We start from the raw sequence: 26,593 nt of genomic DNA, 5'->3' as shown, positions 1-26,593 counted from the left end.
AGAGAGAGGCCTCAGGCGCTGGGGAGAGCCAGCCTCTCTTTGGAGGCTTTCAACCTGATTACCGCACCTTTCCAGGACACTTTTTTATTTAGGGCAGGGGATGCGAATGCCCGCTGTAAAGGTTCGATGGTGTGCACTTGTAGGCTTTGCGACTTAGACAGTCTTTGTTGTGGCTGTTGCCTCTGCTGCTGTTGCAAGAGTTCAGCCACACACGGCATGGATATGAATGGGTGGCTATGCAGATAAAGGGGTTTCTCACAACAGGTGGCGCACCATAGCAGCTCAGAGGGCCATAGTGTGTTGACCCAAAGCTTAGATTCTAAGCTGTGTTAATATATGAAAGTAGGTCAAACAATGCATGGAAAATGGACTGAAAAGCTACATTTATTTTGATGTAAATTTTTTGAAATCTGTGCATCGTTTTGTCATAATACACATTTCCATGAACTTTTGGAAGTATCCTCTCTCTTTTCCATTCTGAAAAATTATGTGTGGGCATCACCCACAGGTAATGCCTCTGACTGACACTGCTTCACAATCTACTAGGCTGGTGTCAAGTGTGCTGGGTACTGGAAGACATAATGACAGGGGCCGGCGCTGTGGCGCAGCGGGTAAAGCTGCCACCTGCAGTGCTGGCATCCCGTATGGGCGCCGGTTGGAGTGCTGGCTGCTCGACTTCCGATCCAGCTCCCTGCTATGGCCTGGGAAAGCAGTGGAAGATGGTCCAAGTCCTTGGGGTCCTGCACCCACGTGGGAGACCTGGAAGAAAATCCTGGCTCCTGGCTTCAGGTCAGCACAGCTCCAGCTGTTGTGGCCATCTGGGGAGTGAACCAGCAGATGGAAGACCTCTCTCTCTCTCTCTCTCTCTGCCTCTGCCTCTGCCTCTCTGTAACTCTGCCTTTCAAATAAATAAATAAAGCTTTTAAAAAAGACATGATGACTACTGAGGTTTGTACGTGTAGAACCACCTGGTGGTGTTAGTCATTTCATGTTTCAGTAATTCCAGCAGAAAGCTGGGTGTGAAGACTTTCTTTGGAACTTAGCACCAGCTGAAGGTTTTTTTCCCCTGACTGAGAGATTTATTTTCCTATTCTGAAAAATCATATAACTCGTTGTATTTCCCTTTTTGCTTTGGCTTCCAGGAAGCTCAGAGTCTAACATGAAACACAATCGCCATACTTGTAAAGACAGATTGCAGGTTATACTTACCTGCCCAGGTAGGCTATTTTATCTTAATTCTAATTCTCCATGTTTCTTTACTTTTACTATTATTTTATTGTGTATATTCTTTGTGGAATAATGTTGAGTAAAGATATAAATTCCTGGTTATTGAATTCTAAAGGACTAGGGGCTTGTTGTCATAATAGCTCTGAATTAGAGGCACTCTGCATATGCATGATTAGGAGAATTTACAAATTGTGGTGCCATCATAGGCTGGAATTTTAAAAACAGTCACTTTGCTGATATGTCCTACAACATGGAAGAGGCTCGCAGGTTTTTGCTGAGTGGGAGAAGCAAGACAAAAGGCTCTATATTGCATGACCCACTCCTGTCAAGTTCAAGGTCAGGTAAAATGGATCAAAGGTGACAGAGGTCATATGGGAAGGGGGAATTTCCCGGGAAGTGTCTGAAAGGAAGCTTATGGGCTGCTAGAAATGTTCTTTACCTGGATGTGCACTGTTACTGAGTGCATACTCACATTTACCAAAATCACCCATGTGTTAGGATTAACTTAGGATTAATGCACTTTATGGACTTCATTATATGCGTCCATACCCTCCTTCCAAAAGAGAACTACTAAAAACATGCCTTCTGGTTTATTTCTTGTCTCTGTGTATGCCCAGGTATCTCTCAGAAAGGGACTCTAGAACTTGAGTTTCCAAAGTGCCTGATTTTCAAAATTTCTAGAGTTCATAGGTTAGCAGCAACCGTATGCATTTATTATACCACGTCTCTTAAATGCATTGCTGCAGATCTCCCAGCCCTAGAGGAAGGTGCCATCTATGGCCGCACCGTCTGTTCATTTTACAATGTGGCTGAGAGCATGAGCAGGAATTGAAATCCGGCCTCTAGACCATTGGCCGAGTTCAGCCCCTGAGAGCAGTGCCTGCCTAGTTTGCACAAATACGCTTCTGCTAATTTTCACCTACAGGCACAGGCCAGAAACAGCCCTGCACAAAGATGATCCTTGAAGGTTCAATATTACTTTTTAGAACTAAGAGTGCAGTCCATGATCTTCAGAGTAGAAGCCAGTCTGGATAGTTGCGCCCAAGGAGTGATTTATAAAATAGAGCAGGAAGAATCAATATCAATATCAATATCAATATCAATATCAATATCAAGTCCTTCTTATTTTCCGTAGGCTCGGTGTGCTCACGAATGTTGAGAAGACAACCTCTAGTTGGCCTACTAATGGCTTAATGGGGCAGAGCCATTTGGAGGCAGGGGAAGAATGAGTTCATGCTGGGGCATCTTAGAAGACTGAGCTCGTCTTGACTTTTAAAGAGATCAGGGTGGCCAGCACTTAGAGGAGAGCCATAGAGGAGAAGGGCAGGAGGAAGGATCTAATTGAATCTATCCAAGCCGAAGCATCGATGTCCAGTAAAGAAAGCAGAAGCAAAAACCAAAAGCAGATGGAGATCTGAAAAGACACTTAGCATTTTTATAGATATAAATTTCAGGTTACATTATCAACCCGATAAAAAGAGACCATCAACCGTGACCTCTTCCCCAGAGCTGCAAAATTAAAGCTAAACAACAATGAAATATTCATGCACACTGGGCGATGCTCAAGTTATACGGGCTTTTTCGCTTTGATAGGAAATACACTGGAGTTAGAGGGAAGGGCAAAGTTTTCTCTATCACAGTAAAGCAGAAGGCACCAGGGTGGGCATGTGGGATCTCAGAGTGCCTGGGTTCCAGTGTCGGTTCTGTTCCCTAGTCCAACTTCCTTTGAATGTGTACCCCAGGAGGCAGCAGGTGATGGCTCACGTCACCCACATGGGAGACTTGGATTGAGTCTTGGCTTTTGATTTCAGCTTGGCTCATCCCCAGCCTTTGCAGGCATCTGGGGAGTGAACCTGTGGGTGAGAGACCTCTGTTTGCCTGCCTCTTTGTCTTGAATAAATCAAATACTATTACTACTACTACTGCTACTACTACTACACCACCATGGGACCAGAAATAACAACAAAAATACCAAACATGTTTTAGCTTAATTATTCATTAATGAATGCCCATATGTCTACAGCTTTAGATTAGGAAAAAACATCTGGTTCTTATTTTGGGCACTTCAGACAGATTTGGCTAAAATTTGCATTTGCATGCCATTTTCTAGAGTACTTTTGGTATTGCTCACAAAGGTGTTATCAGAGGAAGTTGCTTTGTGGTGCTGATGACTCCACTCTTTGAAAGTAATGGAGAAATATGTAAGTCTGTGCCAGAAATTCCAGATGTTAGGATCACTCTCTTCTGTAGCAGACCAAGTGGAACACCCTCCCACTAGTGAAGGGCTTGTTAGACATTTGCTCCTTAAACACACCTTGGATTTGTTGATGAGCTCCTGATTGGGTTAGTGGTCCTTTGGTTGAAAGTAACAGAGACCCACTTTCAACTTATAGAAGCAAAATCAGATTTTTACAGAGTGCATCCAAGCCCTGGGATCTTAGCCATGAAATTTTCTCATTGTCTGTGGCTGGGTGGCAGAGTCACATGGTCCTAATATAGTTGTGGGGGTCACTCGTAGGATGGGTTAATTCTCATCAGAGCAGAGATAGCCAAGTGTCCAGAGGATACTGTGAAAACTCCTCCCCAATTCATAATTGTGGTTTGTTTCCTTGAGCTCATGGAAGAACTCCTGGGGTAAGATTGCTTTGCCATAGCAAGTTTAGAGGCTTTGCAAACTCTTGATTTCTTCTTTGAGGTCTTCAGATGAGTTTCTGTATCCACAGTACATTCCCTGCTTTTGCCCACGAGAGGTCATTTTTGGTTCATGATCCTAAACTCAGCTGGCTTTGGCCCACGTATTCAGTGCGTGTCATTGGTCACTCGTAATACTGGGTGAGTCAGACGTCTCTGGTCACCTGGGAGTTGAGTATGTGCTTTAGTTCTAGTTTGTAAGTTGGGTGCCTTATAAACAGTAGGAACTCAGTGCTTAGGTTCTGCCCGCAGACTGGGTGTCGGCTGTCAGCCTGCTTTCTTGTTCATAGATGCTGACTTCCTGCTGGGTCCATACCAGCAGGGGTGAGAGGGGAAGGCATCTGTCTTTCGAGGCTCCATTTTGTAAGGGCACTGGTCCATCCCTGAAGGGTCTGCTCTCTTGATGTAATCATTTCCTAAGAGCCCTGCTCTTTAATTCCATTGTCACGGGGGCTAGGATTTCAGCATATGAATTTTGGGGGGACACACACATCGAGGACACAGCAATATGTAAACACATGATTGCTCTAGACAATCATTCCAGGGTAGCTGCAGGAGTTGGTCCCAGGAGCTTGCATAAATGCCAAAATCTATGTTCAAGTCCCTTTTATAAAGTGGTGCAATATTTGCATATACACACCTCTTTCTATATATCTTAAGTGACCTGTAGATGACTCAAGACCTAATATAACATACATATTTTATAAACAGTTGTTATACTGCATTGTTTAGGGAAAACAAGAAGAATCTGTACATATTCAGTGCAGGTGTAGTTTTTCCCTAAGTATTTTCAGCACATGGTTGACTGAATCTGCCAATGTGGAATCACAGATCCTGAAGGCAGACTGTGCTAAGAGAAGAGTATGTGGCATTGAGGCTGTCGTATAACGCAAAGGAGGGAGAGTCTACAGTGGGTATGGTGTGATCTCCTCTCTTGTTCATCTCCATTGGTATGATCACCAGCCAGGGTTCCCGGCTCCTAGTCCTCATTTCCTGGTTGGGCTCTGGATGCTTTCTTCTGTGGTTGGTACATTGAGCCTCTTCTGGTGTTCATTTCCCAGTGTACAGACTGAGAGGGAAGGCTCTGCTGTCCATGGTTCTAAGTATGTTTTCCCAGAATCCTAGAACTTGAGCTTGTGGATAGGGTGAGTTAAATTGTTGAAGCCCAACTCATTCTAATTCATCTGAGTAGATGAAAAAAAAAAAAAAAACAAGCAAATACAACACAACACAACACAACACAACACAACTCCTCCATGAGAATTAGAACATCAGCCTTTCAGGACCATATCCCCTAATAAAGGGTTGTTTGTCTGATTCTACCTGTTTAGATCCCAACGCCAATTCCAGCCAGGATAGCTTGAGTCACTACTTCCTAGACTGAGTAGCAGTCATCTCCAACAGCAAGGAGGAAGGGTCTTGCCCCTAGAGTTCAGCTACCAGCACTGGAATGGCAGGAAATCAGCTCTCTTAAAACCCTAGCTGGGGCCAGCACAGTGGCATAGTGGGTAAAGCCACTGCCTGCAGTGCAGGCATCCCATACTGGCTCTGGTTCAAGTCCCAGCTGTTCCACTTCCTACCCAGCTCTCTGTTATGCCCTGGGAAAGCAATGGAAGATGGCCCAAGTCCTTGAGCCCTTGCACCTGCGTGGGAGACCCAGAAGAAGCTCCTGGCTCCTGGCTTCAGATTGGCACAGCCCTGGCCATTGCAGCCAGTTGGGTAGTGAACAAGTGGATGGAAGACCTCTCTCTTTCTGCCTCTTGTTTTCTTTCTGTGTAACTCTGACTTTCAAATAAATAAATCTTTATAAAAAAAAAATCAACCCTAGCTAACCATGCTGGCCCCATCCTCATTCAATGGCCTCTCAACAACTTACTCCCAAGTCTAGGAGACACCAGTTGGAGCAGGAGATCATGTTGGGAGGTTTCTAAGAAAACCACTCTTTGTTGCTCATCTGAAGACATGGTTGCTTTTATGACAGACTTGATTCTTCTTCTTCTTCTTTTTTTTTTTTTTTTGACAGATAGAGTTAGACAGTCAGAGAGAGACAGCAAGAAAGGTCTTCCTTCCGTTGGTTCACCCCCCAAGTGGCCACTACAGCTGGAACTATGCTGATCCGAAGCCAGGAGCCAGGTGCTTCCTCCTGGTCTCCCATGTGGGTGCAGGGCCCAAGCACTTGGGCCATCCTCCACTGCCTTCCCAGGCCACAGCAGAGAGCTGGACTAGAAGAGGAGCAACTGGGACTAGAACCTGGCGCCCATATGGGATGCTGGTGCCGCAGGTGGAAGATTAACCAAATGAGCCACAGCACTGGCCCCTTGATTCTTTTTTTTACTCCTCCCTTTATCCACACCCTTTGGTAGTAGCCATCCTCACTGACTCTGGGTTTGGTGCTGTGACTTAAGCCGATGACTCAAGGAGCAGTTTGAAGAAGCGACAGGGGCACTTATTTTTTCCTTCTTGTACCAAGTTGCTGCCATGAAAAACAGCCTGGGCTGGCCTGCTGAGTAACACACGAATGAGAGGAATCATTCCAGGCAAGGCCATCCTAGCCCGGCCAGGTCCCTCTGCCTAACAGACGACCACAGATTCATGAGCCAAGATTTTGATCAGCTGATTAGCAGACTCACGGTAAATGGTGCTATTTTTTTTTTTTAAAGATTTATTTATTTATTTGAGAGGTGGAGCTACAGAGAGAGAGGGAGAGACAGAGAGAGAAGTCTTCCATATCTGTTGGTTCACTCCCCAAATGGCTGCAACGGCCAGAGCTGGGCCAATCCGAAGCCAGGAGCCAGGAGCTTCTTCCAGGTCTCCCAAGTGGATGCAGGAGTCCAAGCACTTGGGCCATCTTCTGCTGCTCTCCCAGGCCACAGCAGAGAGCTGGATAGGAAGAGGAGCAGCCGGGATTCAAACTGGCACCCAGATGGGATGCTGGTGTTGCAGGTGGAGGCTTAGCCCACAGCAGCACGTCGCTGGCCCTGTGGTGCTATGTTGAGTCATTGCCTTTGGGGATGGTGGTGGATATTTTAAGCCACTCAGATTTCAGAATAACTTGTTACACAGCAATAGCTAAAAGGCAGGCTGGGAATTTTTAAAAGCGGAATTAAATTAAAATGATCTTACGTGGAGAATGTTTGCGAGACTGAGCTATGAGGGGGACATGGGAGACGTGCAGGAAGCTTAAGGGTCCTTGCCCTACAGGACGGTTTTCTCGTGAGAGTGCTGATGTGATGAGTGGATTGGATGTTTTGTTTGCAGTTTCCAGCAGGCTCGTTCTCCCTCATCTCTGCCACTTGCCCGGGTCCCTGGGAGTGAGGAGGCCTTGACAGATCAGCTACTCCTGCAGACCCTAGGGGACAGCGGTGTTGACTCAGGTGACTGGGTCCCTGCCCCCCCCATGGGAGACTGAGTTCTTGGCTCCGGCTTTGGCTTGGCCCAAGCCTGACTGTTGCAGGCATTTGAGGAGGGGACCAGTGAATGGAAGCTTGCTCTCTCTCTCTCTCTCTCTGACTCTCAAAAGGAAATGAAAACAGTCAAGCAAAGCTCTCCCTTTATCCTTTTTCGGGCGCCTTATTGTTACTTCCTCATTAAGGGAACTGGATGACCTGTGACAACACGTGTGCATCTGGGAGTGGGGGTGGGGAACTCCGTGAAGGTTTTCTTAGGCATGCTGACTATTCGCTAGAGAAATAAGCAACCTGGCTGGGAGAAAACTTGAATCTCTCAGGAGAATCTTGGGACTTTCTAATGGGGATGTGAGTTTGTTTCCGGGAGGTGAGAAGGCTAGAGAGAATTAGCACCGAAGAACCAACGTAAAGGTAGCTGAGCTCATGATGGGTCATGATGCAGTTAAGCCACGGCTGACTGTCTACGCTTGGAGGGAAGGGAGGGACATAAGTTCAGGCTAATACTTATTACATTACCAACCATGGTTTCAATGTTATTTTTTCTGTGTCTTAGATCTTGAGCAACATAGACCCTCCTCATTGGGACGCTCCTGATGCCCCGCTGCTTTCTTCCTTTCCTGCTGTTACCTTTATTTTACTCTAAAACCATGTCATTTACCAGAGTCATTGTGAACAAAGATGGCGTTGCCTTGCTGAATCTGTGGATTCGTGACAAATCAACGAGGGATCAAACGGTGCCCGCCAGGGTGAGTGTTTGCTGTCGTGTCTAGGGCTCTGCCTGGGATGCCTGCACCCACATTGGAGTGCCTGCTCCGCTCCTGATTCTAGCTTCCCTGTCCTGTGTACCTGAGGAGGCAGCAGATGATGGCTCAGGTTGACAGATCCTGCTGCCAATGCGGGAGACTTGGATTGGGTTCCAGGCTCTTGGGTTCGGCTGTTGTGGGCATCTGGGGGTGATCCAGTGGATGGAAGATCGTTCTTCATCTTTCTTTCTCTGCCTCTCTGCTTTTCCAATAAAAGTTAAACAAATAAATAAAAAATAAAAGATAAAGGCTATTTGGTTGTCAAAACAAAATGTAATTATAAATGCCTACTTTTTTTTAAAAAAAAGATTTCTTTATTTATTTGAAAGTAAAACTTACAGACAGAACGAGAGAGAGACAGAGGCAGAGAGAGAGAGAGAGAGAAAGAGAGATCTCCCATTCTCTGGCTCATTCCCCAGATGGCCACGACAGAGAGGACTGGATCAGGCTAAAGGCAGGAGCCTGGAGCTTCTTCCAGTTCTCTCACATGGGATGTAGGGGCCCAAGAACTTGGGCTGCCTTCCACTGCTTTCCCCAGGTCATTAGCAGAGAGCTGGATCAGAAGTGGAGCAGCCAGGACATGAACCCATATAGGATGTCAGCATTGCAGGTGGTGGCTTTACCTGTTACGTCACAACACTGGCCCCAGTGCATAGCTTTAAATTCACTGATTAAATGTATCAGGAGAAATCATCCCCTGGCTGAGTGCTTTTGATTCTAAAGTTGATTCTAGGATCTTTCAGCAACTTTGGAAATTTCATCTGTTTCCATAACGTAGTTTCATTCATTTTGGCTAACATGATTTACTTCTTTGAAACATATCAAGCTTGAATGATAAATATTGAATGATCCCATTTTGGAGGGCTATGTTAAGCTATTACTTTTAGTTCAACAATTCAACAAATATTGAATGCAGGGCACTGTGCCAGACCCTGCGTGGAGTTTTAAAGGCAGATGTCATTTCAGTTTAAGGGCATGGTTGGATATGAATAATTTATTTTTCATTTTTGTTTCTGGTATTTTAAATGATTATGTTTCATATGTTTTTTGGGAATAGATATCACTTGCATACAGTATAACATCCAAATGGTATGAAAAGGCTAAGGTGAAAAGGAAGTCAAAGTTTATTTATTTATTTTTATTTTTATTTATTTTTTTGACAGGCAGAGTGGACAGTGAGAGAGAAAGACAGAGAAGGGTCTTCCTTTGCCGTTGGTTCACCCTCCAATGGCCACCGCGGCTGGTGCGCTGCGGCCAGCACACTGCGCTGATCCGAAGGCAGGAGCCAGGTGCTTCTCCTGGTCTCCCATGGGGTGCAGGACCCAAGCACTTGGGCCATCCTCCACTGCACTCCCGGGCCACATCAGAGAGCTGGACAGGAAGAGGGGCAACTGGGACAGAATCTGGCGCCCTGCCTGGGACTAGAACCCGGTGTGCTGGCGCTGTAGGCGGAGGATTAGCCTATTGAGCTGTGGCGCCAGCCTCAAAGTTTATTTTTTTAAAGATTTATTTATTAATTTAAAAGTCATAGTTACACAGAGATAGAAGGAGAGGCAGAGAGAGAGAGGTCTTCCATTTGCTGGTTCACTCCCCAATTGGCCGCAATGGCCGGAGCTGTGGCAATCTGAAGCCAGGAGCCTCCTCCAGGTCTCCAACGCAGGTGCAGGGGCCCAAGGACTTGGGCCATCTTCTACTGCTTTCCCAGGCCGTAGCAGAGAGCCGGATCAGAAGTGGAGCAGCTGGGACTTGAACCAGTGCCCATATGGGATGCCGGCACTGCAGGCAGCAGCTTTACTTGCTATGCCACAGAGCAGGCCCCATCTCTTACTGTATCTTTCAGCAAACTCAGAGTGATGACTGGCTCTGGGGAAACTCCCACCTCACCCACCACTGCGACGTCACTGAGGATTGTTACTGATGTCTTCTTGAAGAGGCCCAGGACTCCTGTGAAACCAAAAAACTCAAGAACTGGCTTTCTGTTTTTGGAACCATTTTAAATTAGATTTATTTATTTATTCAAAAGGCAGAATTACACACACACACACACACACGCAAGGATAGAGAAAGAGAGAGATGTTCTGTCTTGTAGTTCACCCCAAATGGCTGCAACAGCTAGGGCTGGCCCAGGTGGAAGCCAGGAGCTTCATCCAGGTCTTCCACGCGGGTGCAGGGGCCCAAGCTCTTGGGCCATCTTCCACTGCTTTCTCAGGTGCATTAGCAGGGAGCTGGCTAGGAAGTGGAGCGGCTAGGACTTGAACTGGTGTCAATATGGGATGCCAGTGTCGCAGGTGGCTGCTTAACCCGCCGTGCCACAACACCAGCCTTTTGAAATCACATTTTTGCTAGTGTGCTGAAATAAAAAAAGAAAAACACCAAAAAGAGAATCAGAACATGCGAGAGCAATGGGTCTCTTTATGTGAGTACCAGTGCCACAGCCAGGAGGCTCTAAGGGATCAACAAATCAACAACCCAACAGGCCCCTGTTTTCCATAACAAGTGAGAGAGAGAGAGAGAGAGCTCGAGCTGGAGAGACTCCCAGCTCCAAGGACTCCAGAGCACTGACCTCTGGGTAAACCCAAGGCCAAACTTGCAGACAAAGAGCAAGCATTTCTGCAGGAGAATAATCCAGATTAAAAAAACCCCTCTCCTTGGGCATGCAGCTCGTTTGTATTAGCTTTTCCACATCCTGGGACAAAGAACTGTCAATCAGTTAAGGAAACTCCCTGGGGCTGGCAACACATGGAGCCTAGTATTTCTCTTTTCTTTGACACTTGGAGGCCAAAGATCAAGTTCTCACACTTTTCTGACTTGTCTGCCTCCACCCACCCCTGGCAGGGAATTTTAGGCCAACTGACCCCCCCCCCCCCCAAGTGCCCAGTGGGATTCCCCACAGAGGAGGGGGCTGGGAGGCTGGGAGTTGAAATCTATGTATGTATCATTGTTTCTGACTTACAAAATACACTCCTCTGAGAGGCATCTCTTTGAAGGTGTGTGTGTGCACAAGGATTTTAATCACATTCCGTAAAAATCCAGTGTGTGAGAAAAATGGGCAAGATGGGGGGAGGGAGACCTCTTTGAGAGCATGTGTGAATTAAAATGTGTCCCCTAGGACTCCACAAGGGTCAAACACAGGCCCTGCAGAGGAAGTGAATTCTAGGGGTGAAAAGTCACCTCTTTTCCGAAGTCTTACTTTACTTCTGGTTGACACATAATAAGTGTATGTATTTACGGGGTACAACGTGATGTTCCGATAAGCGTGTATTTTGGCAATGACTGTTGCCGTCACCTCAAACAGTTACCCTTGGTTTGTGCTCTCGTTTAGTTATTTTCCCGTATAAGGTAAAGATATGAATGCTCCCCACACCTGGGCGTCAGCTTCATGCCGGGGCCGTGCTGATCTCTGCATCGCTCCAGTTCTACAGGCTGTGTTGCTGAGGCAGCCTTTGGATGCAGCCCGTGGCCCGGATGCAGGGAGGCACTGGGCCTGGGGGCCCTTCAGCCCAGGACCAGCCTGTTGTCCTGACGGAGGCTGAAGGAGGCCCCGTCTGCTTTCCCAGAGCCTGTGTCGGTGCCTGTGCCACGGCAGGCTCTGAGGACTGCTGGATGATGGCCATGAGCCTTGCCTTGCCTTCTCTGTAGTCACTCCATCTGGCCTGTTATGTCCGTTTCTCGTGTGTCACCAACGTGGTGGTGACCCTGGGGTGTGTATCTGCTTTGCTCTTTCACTCAGCTGTTAGTTCTGCATCTTCAACTGTTTGTAGGTTTGCCAGTAAGGATTTTTTCTATTGCCTCCAACTCAACACCTCTGGGAAACTCCTCCAAACCAGCCCGCCTCTTCAAATTTCCACTGACGCCAAGTCACCGTCCTACTTATCCAAGTGCTATACTTTTTCTTTTTTTTAGATTTATTTATTTATTTGAAAGACATAGTTACAGAGAGAGATAGAGACAGAGAGAGGGGTCTTCTGTCCGCTGGTTCACTCCCCAGGTGGCCACAACGGCTGGAGCTGCACCCATCCAAAACCAGGAGCCAGGAGCTTGCTCTGGGGTCTCCCACAGGGGTGCAGGGGCCCAAGGACTTGGGCCATTCTACTGTTTTCCCAGGCCATAGCAGAGAGCTGGATCAGAAGAGGAGCAGCCGGGACTAGAATCAGCGCCCCTATGGGCTGCCGGTGCTTCAGGCCAGGGCTTTAACCCACTGCGCCACAGCGCTGGCCCCAGCAAGGGCCATACTTTAGAAGTGGATGAGTCTCTGCCTCCAGCCGCTGAATCCCTGGAAATGTTTCTCATCCATCATTCCTCTGAGGTCTCCTTGTCACAAGGATGCAAAACCTCTCTTCCTTAGTGTTGGTTTCAGGTTACTCACCTGCTCAGAATCCATCACAGCTTAGGCCCATTTAAAGGGCGATGATTAATAACTCCATTGTTTGCTTCTTTTTGCTTGTAGATCCCGCTAAGTGTGGGAATGAGTGTGGCAATGCGACACCCTTCTGCATCCAGTAATCATTCTGTTAGCTGTTACCAAATACCCAACGTCTAGGGCCGGATCAGGCTGAAGCCAGGAGCGAGGAGCTTCATCCAGGTCTCCTGCATGGGTGCTGGGGCACAAGCACTTGGGCCATCTCCTGCTGCTTTTCCCAGGCCATTAGCAGGGAGCTGGATTGGAAGTGGAGCATCTGGGACTCAAACTGGTGCCCATATGGGATGACAGTGTTGCAGGTGGGCAGCTTAACCTGCGGTGCCACAGCACTTCAAATTTCATTTTTGAGCCAGACTCTGATTATTGCAGTCATCATGTATCATAGGCCCCCCCTTAAAGGATACTATCTTAGTTGTGGTCAGCGAAGCTTCTGTAACAACATCGACCCCCAATGGTATAATGGCTCGAATACTGTGGGGCTGGCTCATGCAGCAGTCTGAGGTCATGATTCTGGTTAGCAGGTGTTTTTCTTCCACACAGTGATTCAGAAACCAAAGTTGCTTTTATGGCAATCTTCAAAGACATTCGCACTCAGGGAGAAAGGGAAGGGGAGGGAGAAAGAAAGTGAAGGAGAACGAACCTAGGCTCAAAAAATGATTTTCAATTATATTACATTTATTAAAATGTCTTTTTTAAAGGATTTATTTATTTATTTGAAAGTCAGAGTTACACAGAGAGAGGAGAGACAGAGAGAGAGAGAGAGAGAGGTCTTCCATTCGATGGTTCACTCCCCAATTGGCTGCAACAGCTGGAGCTGCTAGGAGCCAGGAGCTTCTTCTGGGTCTCACACACGGGTACAGGGGGCCCAAGCACTTGGGCCATCTTCTGCTTTCCCAGGCTATAGCAGAGAGCTGGATCGGAAGTGGAGCAGCTGGGACTTGAACTGGCACCCATATGGGATGCTGTTCTGCTTTACTCACTCTGCCACAGTACCAGGCCCAAGTCTTTCTTTTTATTATTTTTTAAAAGATTTATTTATTGAAAGTCAGAGTTACAGAGAGAGAGAGAGAGAGAGAGAGAGAGAGATTCCATCTGCTGGTTTACTCCCCAGATAGCCACAACAGTCAAGGCTGCGCCAAGTAAAGCCAGGAGCCAGGAGCTTCTTCTAGGTCTCCCACGTGGGTGCAGGGGTGCAAGGACTCGGGCCATGTTCCACTGCTTTCTCAGGCCATAGCAGAGAGCTGGATAGAAATGGAGCAGCTGGGACAGGAGCCAGTGCTGAATGGGATAGCTGGCACTGCAGGTGAGGGCTCAACCTGCTGTACCACAGCACCAAGCACCCTGAAACTAGTCTTGACCACGCCCAGTGGTCAGGGAGCCTGAGAAACGTAGTCCAATGGTGTTGGCCATTATAATAGCACCCATATGAGGGAGAGAATGTGTTTGAGTGCTGGTTTAGCAGTGTTGCCTCAGCCACCATCTGGGTTCTCACTCCAGCAGGAAATTGGGAACCAAAGCCTGGCCTTTGGAGCTCTTGTCTATGTCAGGCAGGGAGTTCTCAGGGCAGGTGCCTGGACTTCTTGTGCATGTGAGCTGATGGGGTGTCTGGTGTTGCATGGGCCACTCTTGGACTGCTGGCGTACGCTGTGAACCATCCACACTGCGAAGTTGGCTGTCCAGTTATTCCAGGGACAATTGGTGAGCAATCACTGGTCTTAGAAGTGGGCTGTGCACTGCTTTGGCACGTGTGGGCTCCCTGTGGCTGGTGATGCTGAGATACACGAAGGTAGCCGGGATGAGACTGGTTGGATGGAAGACTCCCATAGTCCCTCTGATGCTACCAGGCTGCTCCTGCGATTGATCTGCCCGTTTATAAACACATGCTCTAGGCTGTGTAACTTGCTCTCCCCATTATAATGAGTTCTGCTGTTCATTCTTGTGGGAGCTTCATGTGTCAGAGAGAACTGTGGATGATGGGCTTCAGATGTTCCGGGTTCTAGAGACACCTGTACCTCTAGGGAGTCACTGAGGCTTCTTGGGCTTACAAAGTGAGGTTGGCTATGTTAGAAGGACTCTGTGGGAGGCAGACCAGTGTCTCTGGAAAGATGCACACATCTGTTACCTGGCGGGGAAAGGAACCTGTGCAGGTGGGGTTCTGTTGGGCATCACAAGATGAGGAGGTGGTCTTGGCTGTCTGGGAGGGCCCAGTGCAGTCACAGGAGGGAAGCTGGGTGGGGGGTTGTCATTGTTAAAAGTAGGAGCTGGGATGGCAGAAGCCGAGGTTGAATGATGCCCTTGAAGGTTGCAGGAAGGGTTCATGAGCCAAGGGATGCAGGTGGCTTCTCCCAGCTACAAAAGGCAGGGACTCTCCCCCAGGCCCTCAGAAGAAAGGCAGCCCTAATGACAGCTTGGTTAGTGCAGCAGAACACTTTAGACTCTTGACCTCCTCAACTGTAAGACAATAAATCTGCATCATTTAAGCCACTTGGTTTATGGCAATTTATTACAGCAGCCACAGGAAACCAGCAGGAGCCCTGCGGTCCCTTCCAGAACTGAAATAGTATGCTTCTTCATTCACGTTCATTCCTATTGTTTGAGATGGAGAGAGAGAGAGAGAGAGAGAGAGAGAGAGAGAGAGAGAGAGCCCTCCTAGCTGTCGGTTTACTCCTCAAATGTCCTTAACAGTTCAGGCTGGGCCAAGGCTACAGCCAGGAGCCAGGAGCTCCGTCCAGGTCTCCCATGTGGGTGGCAGAGACTGGTGCCATTGGAAGCTGAAGTTAGGATCCAGACATGGGAATTAAAACCAGGCATTCTGACGTGAGAAACAGGTGTCTTCACTATTTTACTGCTTGGCTAAATGCCCATTGCTCCTTCTTTATTTTTATATATAACTTGTTTTGTGTCTTGAAATTGAATAAACAAATTTTTGAAGGCAGGGACTTCTTCTGAGAGTTAAACTTCCATAACTCTAGGCCAGAGTTATTATTCATTTAAAAATTATCTGAGGAAAGCAGAGACATCCCAGCAACTCTCATTACTTAGGCTGAGCTCAGAGGCAAGGGCAGCAGCATGGGCTTTCCCACAATGCCTTTCCTTGGCCATTCACTGTTGGCCATGCCCTTGTTAATTTCTGTTCCACATGGTCTGGGGCCCCCACTGAAGGGCTCCCCTCTGTCTCTTTGTCTAGAGCCAGTCTGGACTCTCTTTTTAAAAAAATATTAATTAATTAAATAAATTCGGGAGAGAGAGAGAGCGCTCCCATCCTCTGGTTGACCCTGCAAATGTCTGCATTAGCCAAGGCTGGGCTGGGCTGAAGCCAGGCACTGTAAACTCCGTCTGGATCTCCCACATGAGTGTCACAGAAGCAAGTCCTTGAGCCATCATCTGCTGTCCCCAGGGTGCGTGCCTGCAGGAAGCTGGAATTAGAAGCACAGGTGGCATAAGAACCCAGGCAGTCTGCTACGGGATGTGGCATCCCCAAAACAGCACCCTTTTTTAAAAAATTTATTTATTTGAAAGGCAGAGTTACAGAGAGAGGTAGAGAGAGGTCTTCCATCTGCTGGTTCACTCCCCAAATGGCCACAATGGTCAGGGCTGTGCTGATCTGAAGCCAGGACCCAGGAGATTCTTCCAGGTCTGGGGCCCAAGGACTTGGGCCATCTTCCTCTACTTTTCCAGGAGCCTTAGCAGGGAGCTGGATTGGAAGTGGAGCAGCCAGGACTCGGACCGGCACCCATATGGGATGCCGGCACTGCAGGCCAGGACTTCAAATTGCTGCGCCACAGCACCAGACCCCCAAACAGCATCTTAACCACTGCACCAAACACCCATCCCCAGTCCTGACTCTAACAGGAGGGGTTGTTGAGATTCTGGCCCAGTGTAGACAGGGTAGAGTGGGAGGTTGTTCTACCTACCACTCTACCACTGTGGCTCTGCCCTTTGTTCTGGTAGCTCCGTGGGGCAGAGGCCCTGCACTGGGGACCCTCCCCGACCTCACCCTCTGTGTTTCTTCATCCGGCTGCTCACTTGTGTCTTTCTTACAGTAAGCTGTGAAGGTAAGGATGGGAGTTCCTGAGATCTGTTAGTCATTCTAGAAAATTATTATTGCTTTAAAATGTGTGAGAGAAAGAGCGTGATCTCCTGCACTGGTTCACTCTCCACACGGCTGCAATGGCTGGAGCTGGGCTGGGCTGAAGTCTGGAGCCGGGAGCTGAGCCTGAGTCTCCCATGCAGGCTGCAGGACCCCAATTGCTTGAGGCATTCTCACTGCCTCCTGGGGTGGGCTTTAGCAGGAAGCAATAGCCAGGGGTGGTAGGATGGGGTTGGTTGAACCCTGGTACTCTGATGTGAGATGTGGGGCACTCTTAAATAAATAAAAGATTTACTTACTTATTTGAAAGGCCAAGTAAGAGAGAGAGAGAGAGAGAGAGAGAGAGAGAAAGGGAGAGAAAGAGATGTTGTGTCTTTGGTTCTTTCCCCAGATGGCCTCAATGGTTAAGGCAGGGCCAGGCTGAAGCCAGGAGCCCAGAACTCCATCTGGGTCTCCCACGTGGGTTCAGGGACCCAAGTACTTGGGCCATCTTCTTCTGCTTTCCCAGACACATTAGCAGGGAGCTGGATCAGAAGTGGAGCAGCTGGATCTCAAACCAGCACCCATAAGGGATACGAGTGTTGCAGATGTTGGTTTAACCCTCTTCGCCACAATGCAGGCCCCAAGAGGCGGGCATTCTAACTGGCATCCCAACCAAGTACTAGGCCAAGTACTCAACTGAGTTGTAGAAAACTATTGAAATCGAGGGGGGAGATATGAGGACCCTTGCTTTTGTAGCTGAGTCAGACAGAAGTGGGGGTAACCCCGAGATCTGATATTTGGCCTTGTATATCTGACAAAAGGGCCATCTTGTATGACTGAGGCCTTACCTCTGTGGGCCCTTCCAGGTACTTAGGGTCAGAACTGAACTGACCTGCAGGGGTCCTGGTTGGTGTGAGGAAAGCTCCTGACATCTTTGTCTCTGGATGTGGTTGCTGCCTTGAGCGCTAGTCTCAAGCAGTAGTACTGCTCCCAAGCTCAGGTTTGGTTAATTTGCCTGGAGGCCAGCCCTCATGTACCTGGCCATCTGCCTTTCTCCTGTGCAGCCCTGGAGTTTTTGGTTTTGATCCTCAGAGTGGGTGTGTCCCTCATGTCCGCTGACAGGCCTCTGTGAGTCTAACTCCTGGTTGATATCCAAGCATTGCCCACTGTCCTATTTTGACCTCTGTTCACATCTCCTGGGCACCTGTTCCCACCATTAGAACTACTTGATGTTGTCTGCTTTATTGGACTCTCTACTCCACGCACCCAGAGAGCACACTCAGCCCTCCAGAGAGGAATTCTAGCCTCAGAGGTAGAGTCTGCCTGGAGCCTGTGCACCTGCTGGGCCAAGGTCACTTCCTGGTTCTGGACTCTCACGCTGTGTTCTGAGGTATTGCAGCCAACAGGGCTATGCCGGACTGGATTCTGAGAAGTGATGTCGGCTATGAACTTGGCCATTGGAGGACCTAATTAAATTAAGCTGTTTAGAGCCAGGGCTTGGCATGTGTTTTAGCTCGAAGGTCACAGGGCTGTCCTTGGAAGCCCAAGATATAGGCGGAAAGGGACAGAAGTCAGAAGAAAGATGGAGAGAATTGGAGACTAAGACAAGGAGAGGGGAAGGGGGAAATATGCCCATGGGAGGGAACGCCATGACCTTGGATCTTGGAGCTTTCCAGGGTGACTGTTTTGTCAGATACCCAACTGGCCCACAGGCTCTGCCTAGAATGGGAGTGCCTCGTGCTCCACCCCAGGTAAAGTGCTGCTTCCAGGAAGGAAGAACAGAACCGAACATGGAACCCCACTCAGCGCTCAGCTCACAGAGTGTCGTGCTAGAGAGAAGGTGGGGTTTGGCTTCAGACAACCTTTCCGGTTGAGCAACCTTGGGCAATTGAACTGATCTTTCAGAACTCTGCTTTTTTGGGGCCGGCGCTGTGGCATAGTAGGTAAAGCCACCGCCTGCAGTAGCGGCATCCCATATGGGCGCCAGTTCAAGTCCCGGGCTGCTCCTCTTCGGGTCCAGCTCTCTGCTATGGCCTGGGAAAGCAGCAGAAGATGATCCAAGTCCCTGGGCTCCTGCACCCACATGGGAGACCCGGAGGAAGCTCCTGGTTCCTGGCTTTGGATCCATGCAGCTCCGTCCGTTGCGGCCAATTGAGGAGTGTACCAGAGGATGGAAGACCTCTCTCTCTCTCTCTCTCTCTCTCTCTCTCTTTCTGTGTGTGTGTGTGTGTAACTCTGACTTTCAAATAAATAAATAATTTTTTTTTTTTTAAAAAAGAACTCTGCTTTTCTAATTGCCCAACTTCCAAACGCTTGGCACAAAGCAGATGCGTCATGGATGTGGGCCCCTGCCCCTTCCTCCTTGTCTCTTTTTGCAGTCACGGCACCAGGGCAGAACTGGGTGGCTTCGCAGTATCACTTGCTGCTTTCCCCGGAGAGTGGCTTGCAGCACCAGACTTCTGTAAGCAGCCCCGTGTCCAGGGGTTCCAAAGTCAGCCTGCGTGTGGTTACCACAAATGGCTCGGTTGGACAGTCGTTTCTCAAAAGGCACAGATGTGTGCTCCTCAGGGTGGTTGCCATACGTACCCAGGTGCTTGGGGCCATCCAATATCCAGGGGCATTGACTTTGGGCTTGCTGGGAAAAGGAAGATGCAGAAAACTCTCTGCCCTCCTATTCCAAGAAATGCAGTGGGTCTGTCTGTGAGGGTAAGTATTGCGAGGGCAGCAGGCTGTTTTACTCACACATGTGTGTACATGAATGTACTATATACATGTACTATATTTCTGTTACATGTTGGGCACTGCGCTCTGTGTGAGGGAGGCAATGGAGACCCGTTCTCCTTTTTTGTTTTTTAAAAAAGATTTATTTATTTATTTGCAAGTCAGAATTATACACAGAGAGAAGGAGAGGCAGAGAGTCTTCTACCTCCTGGTACACTCCCCAATTGGCTGCAACTGTCGGAGATGAGCCAATCTGGAGCCAGGCGCCAGGAGCTTCTTCCGGGTCTCCCGCACAGGTGCAGGAGCCCAAGGACATGGGCCATCTTCTATTGTTTTCCCAGGCCATAGCAGAGAGCTGGATCGGAAGTGGAGCAGCTGGGACTCAAACCGGCGCCCATATGGGATGCCGGCACTGCAGACCGGGGCTTTAACCAGGTGTGCCACAGCGTTCTCTCTTCTAACAGGGCAATAGAGAGCAGAGATACGATCTGTCTCCATGTGAACATCAAATGTCAGACGGAAATACAGACCAAAACAGGGGCTGAAAGACTTTTATTTTCCCACAACATGGTGTGATCAGAAGACGGCTTGTGACTTGAATTTGAGGTGAGTGAGCAAACCGTCTACTGGAGAACACGTACAATTCTGTCTGGCGCTGCCCACCCAGGCCAGCCTCCCGGGAGCACTGCTGAGAGTGGAAGGGGCACTCTTGGGTTACTGGGGACTCCAGATAGATGGAGCTTTGAAGCAGTTTGGCCTTTTTGGTATAAAGAGAAGGAGAGCAGTGTTCCACTGTGTCCCTCTCTAAAGGTTAACACACAGATATGGGATTTGACGCTTGCAAGCCCAATGATCCAACTCACGTCAAGGGAACCGCAGACTGCTTCAGTTTCCCTCTTGCTGAAAAGCAGAGCGACCAAGCGCTTCTGTGTCGGAAGACATGGCTCGCAGCCGCGGCTCTGCCTTGGAGAGTTGAGACAAGTTGAACCCTTAGCATCTCTGCTTCCTTCTCCCCCGAATTGTTCCAGTCTCTCTGCTGGAGTTTGCCACACGGGATTTTTCAGCCCCCTCCCCAGGCATGCTTGCTGAATAAATGCTGGGGGCCACGATGCGGGGTGCTCAAGTTTGACTTCCTCTGTCTCAAGTGCCTTGACACCTGTGCTTCTGCACGGGCGTGGACCTGCCGGTGGTCTCCAGCCGCAGTGCCGGGCTTCTCCCAGGGCTGAAGGTGTCAACCGAGTGTGGTCTTTGCAAAGCAGCAACCACTTCGGAGGCGGCATACCGTCAGCTGCTCTCTGTTTCACCTTGCTCGTCATCCTCTCGCAAAGGTAATTTCCCAACGTTTCTTCCTCTGTCCTGCTCCTGGGCCTCATCAGATGAGCAGCTCACGCGTGTTTTTGCTGCTCCAGGGCTGAGCTGCATTTGAAGCTTACTTTGCTAATGACTGGCAGAGCTCCTGCAGCTCCTGCATCTGTTGGAAGTCAAGTTCTTATCAGCTCCTTGGGAATGTTACTCTTGTATTCTTTCTGTCTCAGCATAGCAGGGCAGTGTTGAGGCTCAAACTCGATTTTTTTTTTTTTTTTTTTTTTTTGGTGAAAGGAGTTTGGGAACCCAGAAATGTCTCTGTAAACCAAGGGTGGAATTCTTGTCACTAATCGCTCATCAATCACGAATCACTAATCAGCGTTTGTCATCCCAGCCACCTCCCAGGAAACAAAAACAAATTGAGAGTTAAAAAATGCTGCAAAGGGGCCAGCGCTGTGGTGTAGTGGACTAAGCTGCCGCCTGCAGTGCCGGCATCCCATATGGGCGCTGGTTTGGGTTCCGGTAGCTCCACTTCCGATCCAGCTCCCTGCTATGGCCTGAGAAAGCAGTAGAAGATGGCCCAAGTCCTTGGGCCCCTGCACCTGCGTAGGAGACCCAGAAGAAGCTCCTGGCTCCTGGCTTCGGATTGGCTCATCTCTGAGAGTTGCGGCCAATTGGGGAGTGAACCAGCAAATGGAAGACCTCTCTCTCTCTGCCTCTCTTTCTCTCTCTGTCTCTGTAACTCCAACTTTCAAATAAATAAATAAATCTTTAAAAAATAAAGATTAGAAATAGCACATAGTTTTGGAGGCTGTGAAGCCCAAGAACCTGGGACAGCTTTCTTGTTGCATTGTAACACAGCACCCAGGACAAGGCAGACCGTGCATGCCAGAGCTGATCCATGAGCTGCTGATCCATTTAATCCATGCCTGAACCCAACCGCCTCCCCAAGGTCCCACCTCCAAACGCCATTACCAGGTGAACTTGGGAATCAAGTTTCCAACACATGAAACTTGGGGGATACCTTCTTACCTTACCGTAGCTGGAGGCTCCTGTGGGACTGCAGGGGGAGTAAAGTGAATGCATGTCATTTCACCTCTGTTGTTCTTTTGTAAATTCACTCACTGCTCTGTCTAGCAAACAATTATTGAACAGCGCTGACCAAACAAATCAGAGAGAACTTGCAGTTCTCCCTACATGTTAAAAGAAACATTGTTGCATCTGAAAGCTTCCACCACTAAGGAGAACATGATGGGCACTACTACTGTAAGTGCGCCAGGGAGAAAGGTGGGGGGAAAGTTTACCACCAAGGCCAAGGGGCTGAGTGGGGGCGGGGGAAGTTGAACTGACAGAGGTGTTGGTGGGGGGAGGGAGGCATCCAGGCTGAAGCCAGGCAGAGGCAGGGGTGGGCTTCTCTTTCTCACTCTCAATGCTTCAAACTCCTCCTGTGACTTTGAAGTCTCCTTGACCCCTAGTGTGGGCTGTGTTTCTGCTACATAAGTCTTGCTTTTTTCCATCTTCCAGTCTGTTTTTCATTTTTCCCTTTGATGGTCCTTAAGATTCCAGAAATAATCAGCTAGCTCACCATGCTGTTGATCTGAGCCAGGGAGCATCATGGCTCCTGCCAGTCCACCCCTGGCCGCTCCCTTCTGCAAGAAGCCCATCCGAGACCCTTCTCCGGGAATGCGTGGCTCACTTCAAAGCCCTCTGCTGTTGACCAAGCCTGGGGAGGTGCTGTTTCCACTCATCACCTCTCAGGGTCTGGGTTCTCTTTGCCTGCTGTAAGATCAAAGGAAGAGATGAGCTGTGTGACCGCGGGTAGCCGACGCGCAGTGGCAGTCACACAAATTAGGTCAAGAACTTGTCAGTCCGGAGTGTGGGAAGACTCTTCAGCTTGCTGCAGACATAGCCACAATGGGAAGCCAAGCACAGACCACCACAGAATTCGGATGATCACTCTCTGCCTTAGTGTGAATGCTTAAGGGACCCTCCTTTAATTGATGCATTTTATAGGAGGCTGGGAGCAGCCCGCAAGTGATGTTGTACTGTGGGACTCTCTCTTTCAATAGCATTCAAGTAGCAAAACAAGCAGAACCAGCATTCCTCGAGTCTTACTGGTTATGAGTTGTTGACTCGTGTTGTTTATATTGGGCTGCCTTAGAATGTAAGAGGAAACTTTTCAGATTTTGGGATTCATGTGCTGATATTTTTTTAAAGAATTACTTTATTTATTTGAAAGGCAGAGTTAGAGAGAGAGAGAGAGAGAGAGAGAGAGAGAGAGATAGGAGAGACACAGAGAAAGAGGTCTTCTGTTTGCTGGTTCACTCCCCAGATGACCGCAATGACCAGGGCTGGGCCAGGATGAAGCTAGGAGCCAGGACCTTCTTCTGGGTCTCCCCAGAAGAAGAGCTGGGCTCAAGCACTTCGGCCATCTTCTACTGCCTCCCCAGGCCATAGCAGAGAGATGGATCAGAAGTAGAGCAACTGGGGCTTAGGATGCTGGAGTCACAGCTGGAGGCTTAACCTGCTATGCCACAGCCCCAGCCCTGGCTGACACGTTTTTTAATGTTGAGGTTCGACATATGACTGTTAACTTTTTTGTTTTGCCAAATTAAGTACATCAGACTAAAACAACTACAAACTGAAGGTTATCATTTTCAAAGAAACATTTGGGGCGGGTTTTGTGGCACAAGTAGTTAAACTGTCACTTGGGATGCCTGCATCCCCTATGTGAGTGTAGATCCAAGTCTGGCTCCTTGAATCCTGATCCAACTTCCTGCTAGTGCTCCTGGGAAGGCAGTGGGTGACGGCCCAAGTGCTGGAGTTCCTGCCACCCATGTGGGAGACCTGGATGGAGTTCTGCGCTCCTGTCTTCAGCCTGGTTCAGTCCAGTTACTGTAGGCATTTGGGAGTGAACCAGTGGATACAGAGTCTTTCTCTTTCTCTCTCTGGCTTTCAAATAAATACATTATTTGAAAGTTTCGTAAAAAAATGGAAAGAGACCTTTGTGAGTTGGATCTTGCCACAGTGGTTTAAGCCGCCTCTTGGGCTGTCTGCATTCTGTAGGGGAATGCCTAGTTCTGCTTCTACTGCCTATCACGTTTCCTTCTAATGCACATGCTGGGAGGCAGCATGAAAGGTCAAGTACCTGAGTACCTAGCACCCTCATGGGAGACCCCGATGGAGTTGCTGGCTCCTGGACTCTGGCAAAGCCTTGGCTTTTGTGGGCATTTGGGGAGTGAACCAGTGGATGGAAAATCTCTCTCTCTCTCACTGTGGTTTTCAAATAAGTAAATAAGCAAGAATAAATAACTAAATATTAAGAAAAGATAAAAAATACAATTTGTACATCAGTTTTTGGGAAGGCCATCTGACGATAAAGGGCAGTCCTTCTAAGAAAGTTTCATTGCTAATCTTCTTTAAAAATTTTAATTTATTTTTTAAAAGATTTATTTATTTGAAAGGTGGTTACAGAGGCAGTATGTGTGTGTGTGTGTGAGAGAGAGAGAGAGAGAGAGAGAGATCTTCCATCCACTGGTTTACTCTCCAAATGGTCACGAAGGCCAGAGCTAAGCTGATCTGAAGCCAGGAACCTGGAGCTTCTTCCAGGTCTCCATATGGTTGCAGGTGCACAAGGACTTGGGCCATCTTTCACTGCTTTCCCAGGCCATAGCAGGTAGTTGGATCAGAAGTGCAGCAGCCGGGACTTGAACCGGCGCCCATATGGGATGCCAGCACTGCAGGCCGCGGCTTTACCCTCTATGCCACAGCGCCAGCCCCCATTGCTAATCTTTGACCTATGTTTTTGCTCTAAAATGTTTAAGACTGCCTCATGGTAAGCCCAGGCACTGGGGCTGGCCTGTGGGGTTGCTTGTATTTGATGAGAGTTGATTTTATTAGTCCATGTGGGGAAGATCCTGCATGGGTCGGGGGCTTCACAAGGGCACCGTTGGTCTTGGAGACAGCCACCTGGACTCCTCCAGTGTGTATTTTATTTTGGCTTCGGATTTCCTGGCATTTAGTGAGCTGACGCGATGGCCCACTTCACTCGCGTCCTGAGTCATTTGTGGGAAGAGAGTTTAATTCTCTGGGAACCCTTGTGCGAATTAGAGTTAAATCATGTGTCTTCTGTTTAATGATTTATAGACACAGAGCAAAGAGGTCTCAGAATTGCCTTCTTGATTGTTCTATCCCCACCCCTCCCTCTACCATCCCAGGTTAGAGAAATAATTTCCTCTGTGCCTTAGGGAATACACTAAGATACTACCCTTTAGCTTACATATTCCTGGTGCAGGTGTTCACACTGGGCCGTTATGAGGCTTTTATACTTAGGTTAGTGTTACATTGTATTTCGTGCTGTTAACACACTACTGGATTGCTTTTGCCTCCTTAACTCAGTAATTAGGTTCTTCCCAAATGCTATGCCTTCTGTTTGTAAATTGTGATCCTCTGGTTGCTTAATGTTGAGGGGTCTTTGGTGCTTATTAAAATGAAGGCTTTTATTGGAAGGATTGTTCTCTATGTTGTGTGGATGGGAGCTCAGGCATTCCACTTCTCAACAGTGGCCATCTATAATTTAGCATAGTGTTCCCAGGCATGTAATGTTTTGGCATTTGCAATGCTTATGAGTAATTGACAGTAGATGATAGTAGCCGTAAATCAAGCAGGCCAGCCCTGGGCCTTAATGGTTCAGTCTACCCGGGAAGAGGGCTGGAAATCGGTGGCTGCTATTAACTGGGAGCTTTTCAGATCCTAAAATCAGAGAAAGCCTTTATTATTAATACATTATGAGTGACTATTTAAAATAGATACTCCTGGCTGGATCAGGAGACCTAGAAGAAAAATAAAAGGGTCCCCCCCCCTCGCCTTTTTAAAGTTACTACAATTCATTTCAAAAGCATAACTTCATTTGGCAATGTGAGTGATCTTGAGTCGAAGTATATGTCAGGTAGAATGACGTAGGATGTCTCAGGGGGCCTGCTAGGTCATGGAAGGTACAGAGTCAAAGAAATGAAGATTGATTTTTGGGGTCGACAGTGTGGTGTAGCAGGTGAAACCACTGCCTGCAGTGCCGCCATTCCACATGGGCGCTGGTTTGAGTCCTCGCTGCTCCACTTCCCATGCAGCTCTCTGCTGTGGTCTGGGAAAGCAGTGGAAGATGGCCCAAGCTCCTGGCTCCTGGCTTCAGGTCAGCTGAGCTCTGGCCGTCGCGGCCATTTGGGGAGTGAACCAGTGGATGGAAGACCTCTCTCTCTCTGGCTCTGCCTCTTTTACTCAATCTTTCAAATAAATAAAAGATGATTTATTTTCTTGAAATATAAGTAGTGTGGCTCAGGAATCAGCACAATCCCAACACACAGTAGCCCTGTCTTTCAAATAAATAACTTTTTTAAAAGAAACTCCATCCACGTGCCTAGAAAGAACACTGGATTGAGAGGCTGTGGTGGACAAGGCTGCCATTAGGATCAACCTGGAGCAAGTCCTCCACACCTGTGAAGGAAAAAGCAGGAAGTTCTTCAGCTCGTTTTACCGTTTCCCATCTGCTGTTCAGGTCAGAGATACTTCGTTGAATCGATGTATGAAGTGAAAGCCGGACTCCTACGTAAGCTAACGGTGCCTGGTGGATCCTCACTTGGGAGTGCATAAAGGGGCATTCAGGCCGTCTCCTAATCCAGGCGCGCAGCGTTGTCCACCTGTAGCATGGAGCAATGACAGCGGTGGTTTACTGAGCGCTCAGTGTGTGCCAAGAGCAGGAAGCTTCGGCTCTATTAATTTGTCTTTTTGGTTCATCCTCATCTTTCTCTTTACTTTTGCTTGAAAAAAATCAATAAAGTGATCTTTCTAATTTATTTTTTAAAGACGTATTTATTTGAAAGGCAGAGTCACAGAGAGAGGTAGAGAGAGAGGTCTTCTATCTGCTGCAAATGGCCACAATGGTGGGAGCTGG

This window comes from Lepus europaeus, chromosome 12 (assembly GCF_033115175.1).
Source record: "Lepus europaeus isolate LE1 chromosome 12, mLepTim1.pri, whole genome shotgun sequence".
Taxonomy (NCBI): Eukaryota; Metazoa; Chordata; class Mammalia; order Lagomorpha; family Leporidae; genus Lepus; species Lepus europaeus.
This window is presented reverse-complemented; position numbering follows the sequence as displayed.